Here is a 14,760-nt window from a genome sequence, read left to right as displayed (position 1 = left end):
CCTTAGATAGCAAATCTCTTCCTAATAATGGATATGGGCAGTCTGGTACTAAAAGAAATGAGTGGGTGACTTGGCCAGTGGCTAGATCTACCTGCCGTTCTGTGGTCCATCGGCACATTTTTCTTCCAGTTGCTCCCTGGACGCAAGAAATTTTTGAGCTAAGGGGGCCAATATTTTTGTTTAAAACAGAGTGCTGAGCTCTGGTATCCACCATAAACGTGAACGGCCTGCCTCCCACTCTCAGGGTTACCCGGGGCTCAGGGGGAGGCTCCTGGCCCTGACCCCCTAGTAATCGTCCTCTTCCCCCAGGGGAAGAACTGGAATGTCAGTCTCCTTTATTTTTCTGGTGGCATTTTTGTTTGGACAGTCTCTGGCCCAGTGTCCTCTTTCCTTACAGTACGCACACTGGTCTCGTCCTATCCGCGGTCTATGTTTGTCTCCCGGGTATTTCTTTGTTTGACCTCTACCATAACCTGACCTATCCTGCCTATTAGATTCGCTTACTGCGGTGACCAAAATTTTAGCTAGTTCCCTATTTTTCTTTTTGTCTCTCTGATCCTGTTCTTTTTGCATTCTTTCCTCTTTTTCTTCTTTAGTTTCCCTCTTATTAAAGATTCTCTCTGCCTCTTTTAGGAGGTCCTACAATGTATAACCCTGTAAGCCCTCCAGTCTCTGCAGCCGCGCTCGGATATCTGGGGCCGATTGGCCAATGAAAGACATTATTACGTCCGACTGCCGGTCAGCAGCCTGGGGGTCAAACGGGGTGTACATCCGGTATCCCTCCATTAATCTCTCTAGAAACCCCGCCGGGGTCTCCTCATTACCCTGAGTTATGGCACGTACCTTAGCCAAATTGGTGGGGCGTCTCCCTGCCCCTCTGAGACCTGTCAGGAGAATCTGGCGATAGAGACGAAGTCGTTCCCTACCGACAGCCGTACTAAAATCCCAATCCGGTCTGGTCAACGGGAATGCTGCATCAATCTCGTTCGGCAGTTGGGTAGGTTGACCGTTGTCCCCTGGAACATTTTTTCGAGCTTCTGTGAGAACTCGCTGTCTCTCCTCCGTGGTCAGGAGAGCCTGCAGGAGCTGCTGGCAGTCATCCCAGGTCGGTTGGTGGGTTAAAAGAATAGATTCAATTAATCCTGTCAAAGATTGTGGATCTTGAGAAAAAGGCGGGTTATGGGTATTCCAATTGTACAAATCTGAAGCTGAAAACGGCCAATATTGCATCTGATCCCCCACTGAGCGGAGTGGGAAAGCCTGAACCTCCCACTGCCCGCCCTCACTCCCCCCTCCCCGACGCAAGCGCAGTCTGGTACTCATGGGGGTTGAACGAGCCGGAGGGTCCTCCTCCCCTTCTCCCTGCGTAGAATCCGGGGAAGGTGCCGTAGGTTCTCTCGGGAGGGGTGCGTAAGGCGGTGGGGTGTCAAAAAGCAAAAGATCCTCCTGCCCACCCGGGAGGACCGAGGGTTTCTTTGCCTTGAGGGAGTCTAACTCCTTTAATGGGTAAAGGGCCGAGGCAGGGGCAACCGGCGAATTTTGCGCTGGGTCTTCCCACACAAAGATGTCAACTGACGGGAGCCCGCTCTGATCCGCGGGTTGCAGTTTTAAAGGTGTTACAGACGGAGGCAGGGCGGGTAAGGCACCCGCCACGACACGGTCAGCCGGGAGAAAGGGTTTTACCCATTTTGGGGGGTATTGTGCCAGGTCCTCCCACACAAAGATATAGGGCACTTGATCCGGGTGCCCTTCTTTGCCTTCCCTGCAGACCTGGCTCTTCACCTGTAAGATAATTCGAGAGTCAAAAGTCCCATCCCGTGGCCACCCGATGTTTAAGGCTGGCCACTCGGACGTACAGAAACTTGTCCAGTTCTTCTTCTGCACTCTTATAGACAAGTTTTGGGCCCGCTCCCGGACCTCTCTCCAATGATCTAGAGTAAGACTCAAAGGTGTAGTTAATTCCTGTCCCATGTTGGAGGGGAAAGGCAAATAAGGAAGATATATTAGAACACAGAAAACAACCACAAGACTCACAAATCACAAAACTCACAAAGACACTGCGCGCAAAACCAAGACAAAACTGAAACCAAAACTTCCGATGGGAGTGGCTGCTGACACCAGCCCTTCTCCCGCAGACCACCACTGGAGCGTCCTCCAGGGTACGAGCCAGGCGTCGCGGACACGTCTGTCCTTACCTACTACTGGCTCAATTCTTTCGGCGTCTAGCGCCTGTACAGATAAAACATAAACCTCCGGTAAGTCAAGCGCCCCAGGAAAACAGCTAAAACATAAACCTCCGGTACGTCAAGCGCCCCGGGAAAAAATAAAATAATAAAAAAATCAACAAAACACACAAAAATACTTAAAACAGCAAAGACTTACCTCCGATTGGAAAATGGAGCGTGGGTCTGGGGTCTCGAATCCCGGACGAGCCCCCAAGAATGTAGACCCCCGAAAGGTGTCTCAGAATTCTACCGACCCCAGAAACACGAATTCCACTCCAATCGATGCAAAGGGCATGAGGAAGTTTATTACATCTGCGCAGATGGGCCGTCTCTAAGCACAACAGCACCCTCTGGTGCAGTGCAGGAAGAGAGGCCCCGATCATCAATCGCACAGAGTATTTAAGGCTTAAAACCACAACATTAGCATATCTCCACAGCATTACAAAAGATCACAAGATAAACCACAGCATGACAAATAATCACAAGATAAAGGGTTTTTCCAGGGTAAGGGAACAAAGTCCTTGAGCAAGCACAAATACGGGGTCATCGTGACCAAAAACTTAACATAGCTCCTAAAATAATTATCACATGCTACAATTATCTCATGAAAGCATTAACACAATCATCACATGCTACAAGTTCAGCTAAAGTTCAGTTATCTTATAAAAGCATTTTGCAAGCCCAGCCATTTTGCACAAAAGCAAAACAGTATGCAGTTAGCTCAAGCAACTCCATTTTAACCCCATCCTGCCTTATTTTCTCAATTGGTTCCACATGGAGACACCAGCTCTACACATTCGTATTTTCTAGGGAGAAAGCTATAGGAACTGAAGCAAACAAACATGATATTTCTGTTTGTATAGATGACATTTTATGCACTTGTGTATCAAAAAGACTTTATTTTCTCTAAAAACATTTTTACTGTGATTTTCTCGGTCCATTGCATACCAATTCCACACAAGTTTGCACAGATATGAATGGATGAAACCAGAAATATCCGGTTGTGTTTTGGCTAACTCAATCCGAAATATTGAAAGCCTCTGTGTTTGTGTTTTCTGGATATTATCGACGGACTTTATTGTTTTGAATGTTTTATCAGGGAACACTTAATTTTCTACCGTTGAAACACGAATTGGTTCATTATGGGGACACCAGCTCTACACATTCGTATTTTCTAGGGAGAAAGCTAGAGGAACTACAACAAAGAAACATGATATTTCTGTTTGTATAGATGACATTTTATGCACTTGCCTAACGAAAAGACTTTGCTTTTCTCCAAAACCATTTGCACTGTGATTTTCTCAGTCCATTGCATACGAATTCCACACCAGTTTGTCTGGATATGATTGGATAAAAATAGGAATATCCGGTTTGTTTTGGTTAACTCAATCCCAGATATTGCTACAGCATCTGTGTTTGTGTTTTCTAGATATTATCAATGGACTTTATTGTTTTGAATGGTTTTTATCGTGGAACATTTTATTTTGAGCTTGGATACAATAATTGATTCCACATGGAGACACCAGCTCTACACATTCGTATTTTCTAGGGAGAAAGCTAGAGGAACTGCGGCAAACAAACTTGATATTTCTGTTTGTATAGATGACATTTTATGCACTTGCCTAAAGAAAACACTTTGCTTTTCTCCGAAACCATTTTTACTGTGATTTTCTCGGTCCATTGCATACGAATTCCACACCACGTTGTCCAGATATGACTGGATGAAACCGGAAATATCCGGTTTTTTTTTTGTTAACTCAATTCAAAATATGGTGAAAGCCTCTGTGTTTGTGTATTCCTGATATTATCCACGGACTTTATTGTTTCGAATGTTTTTTATCAGGGAACATTTTATTTTGAGCTTGGAAACACTAATTAGTTCCACATGGAAACACCAGCTCTACACATTCCTATTTTCTAGGGAGAAAGCCAGAGGAACTTCAGTAAAAAAAACATGATATTTCTGTTTGTATTGATGGCATTTTATGCACTTGCCTAACGAAAAGACTTTGCTTTTCTCCAAAACCATTTTTACTGTGATTTTCTTGGTACATTGCATACTAATTCCACACCAGTTTGTCCGGATATGACTGGATGAAACCAGAAATATCCGGTTGTATTTTGGCTAACTCAATCCCAAATATTGCTACAGCCTCTATGTTTGTGTATTCCTGATATTACCACGGAGTTTATTTTTTTTGAATGTTTTCTGTAAGGGAACATTTAATTCTGTGCTTGGAATCACTAATTGGTTCCACATGGAGACACCAGCTCTACACATTCCTATTTTCTAGGGAGAAAGCTAGTGGTACTGCAGCAAACATGATATTTCTGTTTTTATAGATGACATTTTATGCACTTGACTAACAAAAAGACTTTGCTTTTCTCCAAACCATTTCTCTGTGATTTTCTAGGTGATAGCATACGAATTCCACACCAGTTTGTCCGGATATGATTGGATAAAAATAGGAATATCCGGTTTGTTTTGGCTAACTCAATCCCAGATATTGCTACAGCCACTGTGTTCCTATATTCCTGATATTATCCACGGACTTTATTGTTTTGAATGTTTTTTTTCAGGGAACATTTTATTTTGAGCTTGGAAACACTAATTGTTTCCACATGGAGACACCAGCTCTACACATTCCTATTTTCTAGGGAGAAAGCTAGAGGAACTGCGGCAAACAAACATGATATTTCTGTTTGTATCGATGACATTTTATGCACTTGCCTAACGAAAAGACTTTGCTTTTCTCCAAAACCATTTTTACTCTGATTTTCTCGGTCCACTGCATAGGAATTCCAGACCAGTTTGTCCGGATATGACTGGATGAAACCAGAAACATCCGTTTGTGTTTTGGCTAACACAATCCAAATATTGTGAAAGCCTCTGTGTTTGTGTTTTCTGGATAATAGCGATGGACTTTATTGTTTGAATATTTTTTATCAGGGAACACTTAATTTTGTACCGCTGAAACACTAATTGGTTCATCATGGGGACTCCAGCTCTACACATTCTTATTTTCAGGGAGAAAGCTAGAGGAACTCCCGCAAACAAACATGATATTGCTGTTTGTATAGATGACATTTTATGCACTTGCCTAAAAAAGACTTTGCTATTCTCCAAACCATTTTTACTGTGATTTTCTCTGTCCATTGCTTACGAATTCCACACCATTTTGTCCGGATATGACTGGATGAAACCGGAAATATCTGGTTTTGTTTATGCTAACTAATTCCAAATATTGCTACAGACTCTGTGTTTGTGTTTTCTGGATACTATCAATGGACTTTATTTTTATGAATTTTTTTATCAGGGAATATTTTATTTTGAGCTTGGATACAGTAATTGGTTCCACATGGAGACACCAGCTGAACACATTCGTATTTTCTAGGGAGAAAACTATAGGAACTGCAGCAAGCAAACATGATACTTCTGTTTGTATAGATGATATTTCATGCACTAGCCTATCGAAAACTTTGCTATTCTCCAAAACCGTTTTTACTGTGAATACCTTGGTCCATTGCATAAGAATTCCACACCAGTTTAATGGATATGATGGGATGAAACCGGAAATATCCTGTTTTGTTTGGCTAACTCAATCCCAGATATTTCCACAGCTTCTGTGTTTGTGTATTCCTGATATTATCCACGGATTTTATTGTTTTGAATGTTTTTTATCAAGGAACATTTAATTTTGTGCTTGGAATCACTAATTGGTTCCACATGGAGACACCAGCTCTACACATTCGTATTTTCTAGGGAGAAAGCTATAGGAACTGAAGCAAACAAACATGATATTTCTGTTTGTATCGATTACATTTTATGCACTTGCCTAACGAAAAGACTTTGCTTTTCTCTAAAAACATTTTTACTGTGATTTTCTCGGTCCATTGCATACCAATTCCACACAAGTTTGCACGGATATGAATGGATGAAACCAGAAATATCCGGTTGTGTTTTGGCTAACTCAATCCGAAATATTTGAAAGCCTCTGTGCTTGTGTTTTCTGTATATTATCGACGGACTTTATTGTTTTGAATGTTTTATCAGGGAACATTTAATTTTCTACCGTTGAAACACGAATTGGTTCATTGTGGGGACACCAGCTCTACACATTCGTATTTTCTAGGGAGAAAGCTAGAGGAACTACGACAAAGAAACATGATATTTCTGTATGTATCGATGACATTTTATGCACTTGCCTAACGAAAAGACTTGCTTTTCTCCAAAACCATTTTTACTGTGATTTTCTCAGTCCATTACATACGAATTCCACACCAGTTTGTCAGGATATAACTGGATGAAACCGGAAATATCTGGTTTTGTTTTTGCTAACTCAACCCTGGATATTGCTACAGCCACTATGATAGTTTTTCCTGGATATTATCCATAGACTTTAGAGTTTTAAACGTTTTTTATCGGGGAAAATTTAATTTTGAGCCTGGATACAGTAATTAGTTCCACATGAGAGCACCAGCTCTACGTATTCATATTTTCTACTGAGAAAGCTAGAGGAACTGCGGCAAACAAACATGATATTTCTGTTTGTATAGATGACATTTTATGCACTTGCCTAACGAAAAGACTTTGCTTTTCTCCAAAACTATTTGTACTGTGATTTTCTCGGTCCATTGCATACGAATTCCACACCAGTTTGTCCGGATATGACTGGATGAAACTCGAAATATCCGGTTGTGTTTTGGCTAACTCAATCCCAGATATTTCTACAGCCTCTGTGTTTGTGTATTCCTGATATTATCCACGGACTTTATTGTTTTGAATATTTTTTTTCAGGGAACATTTAATTTTATGCTTTGAAACACTAATTGATTCCACATGGAGACAGCAGCTCTACACATTTGTATTTTCTAGGGAGAAAGCTAGATGAACTGCGGAAAACAAACATATTTCTGTTAGTATCGATGACATTTTATGCACTTTGCTAACGAAAAGACTTTGCTTTTCTACAAAACCATTTTTACTGTGATTTTCTCAGTCCATTGCATACGAATTCCACACCAGTTTTCCCGTTTATGACTGGATGAAATCGGAAATATCCGGTTTTGTTTTGGCTAACTCAATCCGAAATACTGTGAAAGTTTCTGAGTTTGTTTTTCTGGATATTATCGATGGACTTTATTGTTTTGAATGTTTTTATCAGGGAACATTTAATTTTGTGCTTGGAAACACTAATTGGTTCCAGATGGAGACACCAGCTCTACACATTCGTATTTTCTAGGGAGAAAGCTAGAGGAACTGTGGCAAACAAACATGATATTTCGGTTTGTTTAGATGACATTTTATGCACTTGCCTAACGAAAAGACTTTGCTTTTCTCTAAAACTATTTTTACTGTGATTTTCTCGGTCCATTGAATAGGAATTCCAAACCACTTTGACCGGATATGACAAGATGAAACCAGAAATATCCGGTTGTCTTTTGGCTAACTCAATCCAAAATATTGTGAAAGCCTCTGTGTTTGTGTTTTCTGCATATTATTGATGGACTTTATTGTTTTGAATGTTTTTATCAGGGAAAATTTATTTTTGTACCGTAGAAATACTAATTGCTTCATCATGGGTACACCAGCTCTACCCATTCCTATTTTCTAGGGAGGCTTTAGAGACACTGTGGCAAACAAACATGATATTTATGTTTGTGTAGATGACATTTTATGCACTTGCCAAACGAAAAGACTCTGCTTTTATCCAAAACCATTTTTACTGTGATTTTCTCGGTCCATTGCATACGAATTCAACAGGAGTTGTGAGGATATGACTGGATGAAACTAGCAATATCTGATTTTGTTTTGACAAACTCAATCCCAGATTTGCTACAGACTTTGTGTTTATGTATTTCTGATATTATCCACAGACTGTATTGTTTTGAATGATTTGCATCAGGGAACATTTAATTTTCAACTGTGAAACACTAATTGTTTCCACATGGAGACACCAGCTCTACTCATTCGTATTTTCTAGAGAGACAGCTAGAGGAACTGCTGCAAACAAACATCATATTTCTGTTTGTATCGATGACATTTTATGCACTTGCCTAACGAAAAGACTTTGCTTTTCTCCAAAACTCTTTTTACTGTGATTTTCTCCGTGCATGGCATATGAATTCCAAACTAGTTTTCGGGATATGACTGGATGAAACGAGAAATATCCGTTTGTGTTTAGGCTAACTCAATCCGAAATATTGTGAAAGACTCTGTGTTTGTGTTTTCTGGATATTATCAATGGACTTTGTTGTTTTGAATGTTATTTATCAGGGAACATTTAATTTTGTACCATAGAAATACTAATTGATTCATCATGGGGACACCAGCTCTACATATACGTATTTTCTAGGGAGAAAGCTAGGGGAACTGTGGCAAACAAACATGATATTTCTGTTTGTATAGATGACATTTTATGCACTTGCCTAATGAAAGACTTTGGTATTTCCAAAACCATTTTTTCTGTGAATATCTCAGTGCACTTCATACGAATTCCACACCAGTTTACTGGATATGACGGGATAAAACTGGAAATATCCGGTTTTGTTTTAGCTAACTCAATCCCAGATATTGCTACAGCCTCTGTGTTTGTGTATTCCTGATATTATCCACGGACTTTATTGTTTTGAATATTTTTTTTCAGGGAACATTTAATTTTATGCTTTGAAACACTAATTGATTCCACATGGAGACAGCAGCTCTACACATTTGTATTTTCTAGGGAGAAAGCTAGATGAACTGCGGAAAACAAACATATTTCTGTTAGTATCGATGACATTTTATGCACTTTGCTAACGAAAAGACTTTGCTTTTCTACAAAACCATTTTTACTGTGATTTTCTTGATTGATTGCATACGAATTCCACACCAGTTTTCCCGTTTATGACTGGATGAAATCGGAAATATCCGGTTTTGTTTTGGCTAACTCAATCCGAAATACTGTGAAAGTTTCTGAGTTTGTTTTTCTGGATATTATCGATGGACTTTATTGTTTTGAATGTTTTTATCAGGGAACATTTAATTTTGTGCTTGGAAACACTAATTGGTTCCAGATGGAGACACCAGCTCTACACATTCGTATTTTCTAGGGAGAAAGCTAGAGGAACTGTGGCAAACAAACATGATATTTCGGTTTGTTTAGATGACATTTTATGCACTTGCCTAACGAAAAGACTTTGCTTTTCTCTAAAACTATTTTTACTGTGATTTTCTCGGTCCATTGAATAGGAATTCCAAACCACTTTGACCGGATATGACAGGATGAAACCAGAAATATCCGGTTGTCTTTTGGCTAACTCAATCCAAAATATTGTGAAAGCCTCTGTGTTTGTGTTTTCTGCATATTATTGATGGACTTTATTGTTTTGAATGTTTTTATCAGGGAAAATTTATTTTTGTACCATAGAAATACTAATTGCTTCATCATGGGTACACCAGCTCTACCCATTCCTATTTTCTAGGGAGGCTTTAGAGACACTGTGGCAAACAAACATGATATTTTTGTTTGTGTAGATGACATTTTATGCACTTGCCAAATGAAAAGACTCTGCTTTTATCCAAAACCTTTTTTACTGTGATTTTCTCGGTCCATTGCATACGAATTCAACAGGAGTTGTGAGGATATGACTGGATGAAACTAGAAATATCTGATTTTGTTTTGACAAACTCAATCCCAGATTTGCTACAGACTTTGTGTTTATGTATTTCTGATATTATCCACAGACTGTATTGTTTTGAATGATTTGCATCAGGGAACATTTAATTTTCAACTGTGAAACACTAATTGTTTCCACATGGAGACACCAGCTCTACTCATTCGTATTTTCTAGAGAGACAGCTAGAGGAACTGCTGCAAACAAACATCATATTTCTGTTTGTATCGATGACATTTTATGCACTTGCCTAACGAAAAGACTTTGCTTTTCTCCAAAACTCTTTTTACTGTGATTTTCTCCGTGCATGGCATATGAATTCCAAACTAGTTTTCGGGATATGACTGGATGAAACGAGAAATATCCGTTTGTGTTTAGGCTAACTCAATCCGAAATATTGTGAAAGACTCTGTGTTTGTGTTTTCTGGATATTATCGATGGACTTTGTTGTTTTGAATGTTATTTATCAGGGAACATTTAATTTTGTACCATAGAAATACTAATTGATTCATCATGGGGACACCAGCTCTACATATACGTATTTTCTAGGGAGAAAGCTAGGGGAACTGCGGCAAACAAACATGATATTTCTGTTTGTATAGATGACATTTTATGCACTTGCCTAACGAAAGACTTTGGTATTTCCAAAACCATTTTTTCTGTGAATATCTCAGTGCACTTCATACGAATTCCACACCAGTTTACTGGATATGACTGGATAAAACCGGAAATATCCGGTTTTGTTTTAGCTAACTCAATCCCAGATATTGCTACAGCCTCTCTGTGTGTGTATTCCTGATATTATCCACAGACTTTATTATTTGGAATGTTTTTTTATCAGGGAACATTTAATTTTGTGTTTGGAATCAATAATTGGTTCCACATGGAGACACCAGCTCTACACATTCGTATTTTCTAGGGAGAAATCTAGAGGAACTGCAGCAAAAAAACGTTATATTTCTGTTTGTATAGATGACATTTTATACACTTGCCAAATAAAAGACTTTGCTTTTCTCCAAAAACATTTTACTGTGATTTTCTTGATTGATTGCATGTGAATTCCACACCAGTTTATCGGATATGAAAGGATGAAACCGGAAATATCCGGTTTTGTTTGGCTAACTCAATCCCAGATATTGCTACAGCATCTCTGTTTGTGTATTCCTGATATTATCCACAGAGTATTGTTTTGAATGTTTTTTATCCGGGAATTTTGAATTTTGTCCTTGGAATCACTAATTGGTTCAAAAGGGGACACCAGCTCTACACATTCGTATTTTCTAGGGAGAAAGCTAGAGGAACTGCGGCAAACAAACATGATATTTCTGTTTGTATACATGACATTTTATGCACTTGCCTAACAAAAAGACTTTGCTTTTCTGCAAAACCACTTTTAAAGTGTATTGCTCAGTCCACTGTATGCAAATGCCACACCAGTTTGTGCGGATTGACTGGATGAAACCGGAAATGACCCATGTTGTTTTGGCTAACTCAATCCCAGATATTGCTACAGCCTCTGTGTTTGTGTATTCCAGATATTTTCCACGGACTTTATTGTTTTGAATGTTTTTTATAAGGAAACATTTATTTTGTGCTTGGATACAGTTATTGGACCATATGGAGACACCAGCTCTACACATTCGTATTTTCTAGGGAGAAAGCAAGAGGAACTGCGGCAAACAAACATGATATTTCTGTTTGTATAGATGACATTTTATGCACTTGCCTAACGAAAAGACTTTGCTATTCTCCAAAACCATTTTTACTGTGATTTTCTTGGTCCATTGCATATGAATTCCACACCACGTTGTCCGGATATGACTGGATGAAACCGGAAATATCCGGTTTTATTTTGGCTAATTGAATCCCAGATATTGCTACAGCCTCTGTGTTTGTGTATTCCTGATATTATCCATGCATTTGATTGTTTTGAATGTTTTTTATCAGGGAACATTTAATTTTGATCTTGGAAACAGTAATTGGTGCCACATATAGACACCAGCTCTATACATTCCTATTTTCTAGGGAGAAAGCTAGAGGAACTGCGGCAAACAAACATGATATTACTGTTTTTATCGATGACATTTTATGCAGTTGCCTAACCAAAAGACTTTGCTTTTCTCCAAAACCATTTTTACTGTGATTTTCTCCGTCCATTGCATCCGAATTCCAAATGACTTTTTTCGGATATGACTGGATAAAAACAGAAATAACAGGTTGTGTTTTGGCTAACTCAATCCGAAATATTGTGAAAGTCTCTGTGTTTGTTTTCTGGATATTATGATTGGTCTTTATTGTTTTGAATGTTTTTATCAGGGAACATTTAATTTTGTACCATAGAAACACTAATTGATTCATCATGGGGACACCAGCTTACATATTCGTATTTTCCAGGGAGAAAGCTAGAGGAACTGCGGCAGACAAACATGATATTTCTATTTGCATAGATGACATTTTATGCACTTGCCTAAAGAAAAGACTTTGCTTTTCTCCAAAATCATTTTTACTGTGATTTTCTCGGTCCATTGCATATGAATTCCACAACAGTTTTTCCAGATATTACTGGATGAAACCGGAAATATCCGGTTCTGTTTTGGCTAAACCAATCCCAGATATTGCTACATCCTCTTTGTTTCTGTATTCCTGATATTATTTTTTTGAATGTTTTTTATCAGGGAATATTTTATTTTGAGCTTGGATACAGTAATTGGTTCCACATGGAGTCACCAGGTGAACATATTCATATTTTTGAGGGAGAAAGCTAGAGGAACTGCGACAAACAAACATGATATTTCTGTTTGCATAGATGACATTTTATGCACTGGCCTAATGAAAAGACTTTGCTTTTCTCCAAAACCATTTTTACTGTGATTTTTCGGTCCATTACATCGGAATTCCAAAAGTCCTTTTCTGGATATGACTGGATGAAACCGGAAATATCTGGTTCTGTTTTGGCTAAAACAATGTGAAATATTGTGAAAGTTCTGTGTTAGTGTTTTCTGGATATTCTCGATGGACTTTATTGTTTTGAATGTTTTTTATCAGGGAACATTTAATTTTGTGCTTGGAAACACTAATTGTTTCCACATGGATACACCAGCTCTACATATTTGTATTTTCTAGCGTGAAAGCTGCAGGAACTACTGCAAACAAACATGATATTTCTGTTTGTATCGATGATAATTTATCTACTTGCCTAATGAAAAGATTTTGCCTTTCTCCAAAACCATATTTACTGTGATTATCTCGGTCCATTGCATACGAATTCCACACCACTATGTCCGGATATGACTGGATGAAAACAGAAATATCCGGTTGTGTTTTGACTAACTCAATTCCAGATATTGCTACAGGCTCTGTGTTTGTGTTTTCTGGATATTATCAACGGACTTATTATTTTGAATGTTTTTGCAGGGAACATTTAATTTTGTACCATTGAAAAACTAATTGGTTTATCTTGAGAACACCAGCTCTACATATTCGTATTTTCTAGGGAGAAAGCGAGAGGAACGGCGGCAAACAAACATGATATTTCTGTTTGTATAGATGACATTTTATGCACTTGCCTAACAAAAAGACTTTGCTTTTATCCAAAACCATTTTTACTGTGATTTTCTCGGTCCATTGCCTATGAATTCCACAGGAGTTGTCAGGATATGATTGGATGAAAGCAGAAATATCCGGTTTTGTTTTGACTAACTCAATCCCAGATATTGCTACAGACTTTGTGTTTTTATATTCCTGATATTATCCACGGACTTTATTGTTTTGAATGTTTTTTTTCAGGGAACATTTTATTTTGAGCTTGGAAACACTAATTGTTTCCACATGGAGACACCAACTCTACACATTCGTATTTTCTAGGGAGAAAGCTAGAGGAACTGTGACAAACAAACATGATATTTCTGTTTGTATAGATGACATTTTATGCACTGGCCAAAGGAAAAGACTTTGCTTTTCTCCAAAACCATTTTTCCTCTGATTTTCTCAGTCCATTGCATACGAATTCCAAACCACTTTGTCCAGATACGACTGGATGAAACCAGAAATATCCGGTTGTGTTTTGGCTAACTCAATCCCAGATATTGCCACAGCCTATGTGCTTGTGTTTTCCGGATATCATCAACCGTCTTTATTGTTTGAATGTTATTTATCAGGGAACATTTAATTTTGTGCTGGGAAAGACTAATTGTTTCCACATGGAAACACCAGCTCTACACATTCGTATTTTCTGTCGCGATAGCTAGAGGAACTGCGGCAAACAAACATGATATTTCTGTTTATATAGATGACATTTTATGCACTGGCTGAATGAAAAGTCTTTGCTTTTGTCCAAAACCATTTTTACTGTGATTTTCTCGGTCCATTGCATACGAATTCCACACAACGTTGTCCGGATATGACTGGATGAAATCAGAAATATCCGGTTGTGTTTTGATTCACCCAATCCCAGATATTACTACAGCCACTGTGTTTGTGTTTTCCGGATATTATCAACCGACTTTATTGTTTTGAATGTCCGGATATGACTGGATGAAACCAGAAATATCCGGTTGTGTTTTGGCTAACTCAATCCGAAATATTGTGAAAGCCTCTGTGTTTGTGTTTTCTGGATATTATTGATGGACTTATTGTTTTGAATGTTTTTTATCAGGGAACATTTAATTTTGTGCTGGGAAAGACGAATTTGTTCCACACGGAGACACCAGCTCTACACATTTGTATTTTCTAGGGAGTATACTAGAGGAAGTACTGCAAACAAACATGATATATCTGTTTGTATAGATGACATTTTATAAACTTGCCGAAGGAAAAGATATTGCTTTTCTCCAAAACCATTTTTACTGTCATTTTCTCGGTTCATTGCATACGAATTCCA

The sequence above is a fragment of the Lepus europaeus genome, unplaced genomic scaffold, assembly GCF_033115175.1.
Source record: "Lepus europaeus isolate LE1 unplaced genomic scaffold, mLepTim1.pri SCAFFOLD_41, whole genome shotgun sequence".
NCBI classification, from domain to species: Eukaryota; Metazoa; Chordata; class Mammalia; order Lagomorpha; family Leporidae; genus Lepus; species Lepus europaeus.
Note: the sequence above shows the minus strand (reverse complement) of the source record.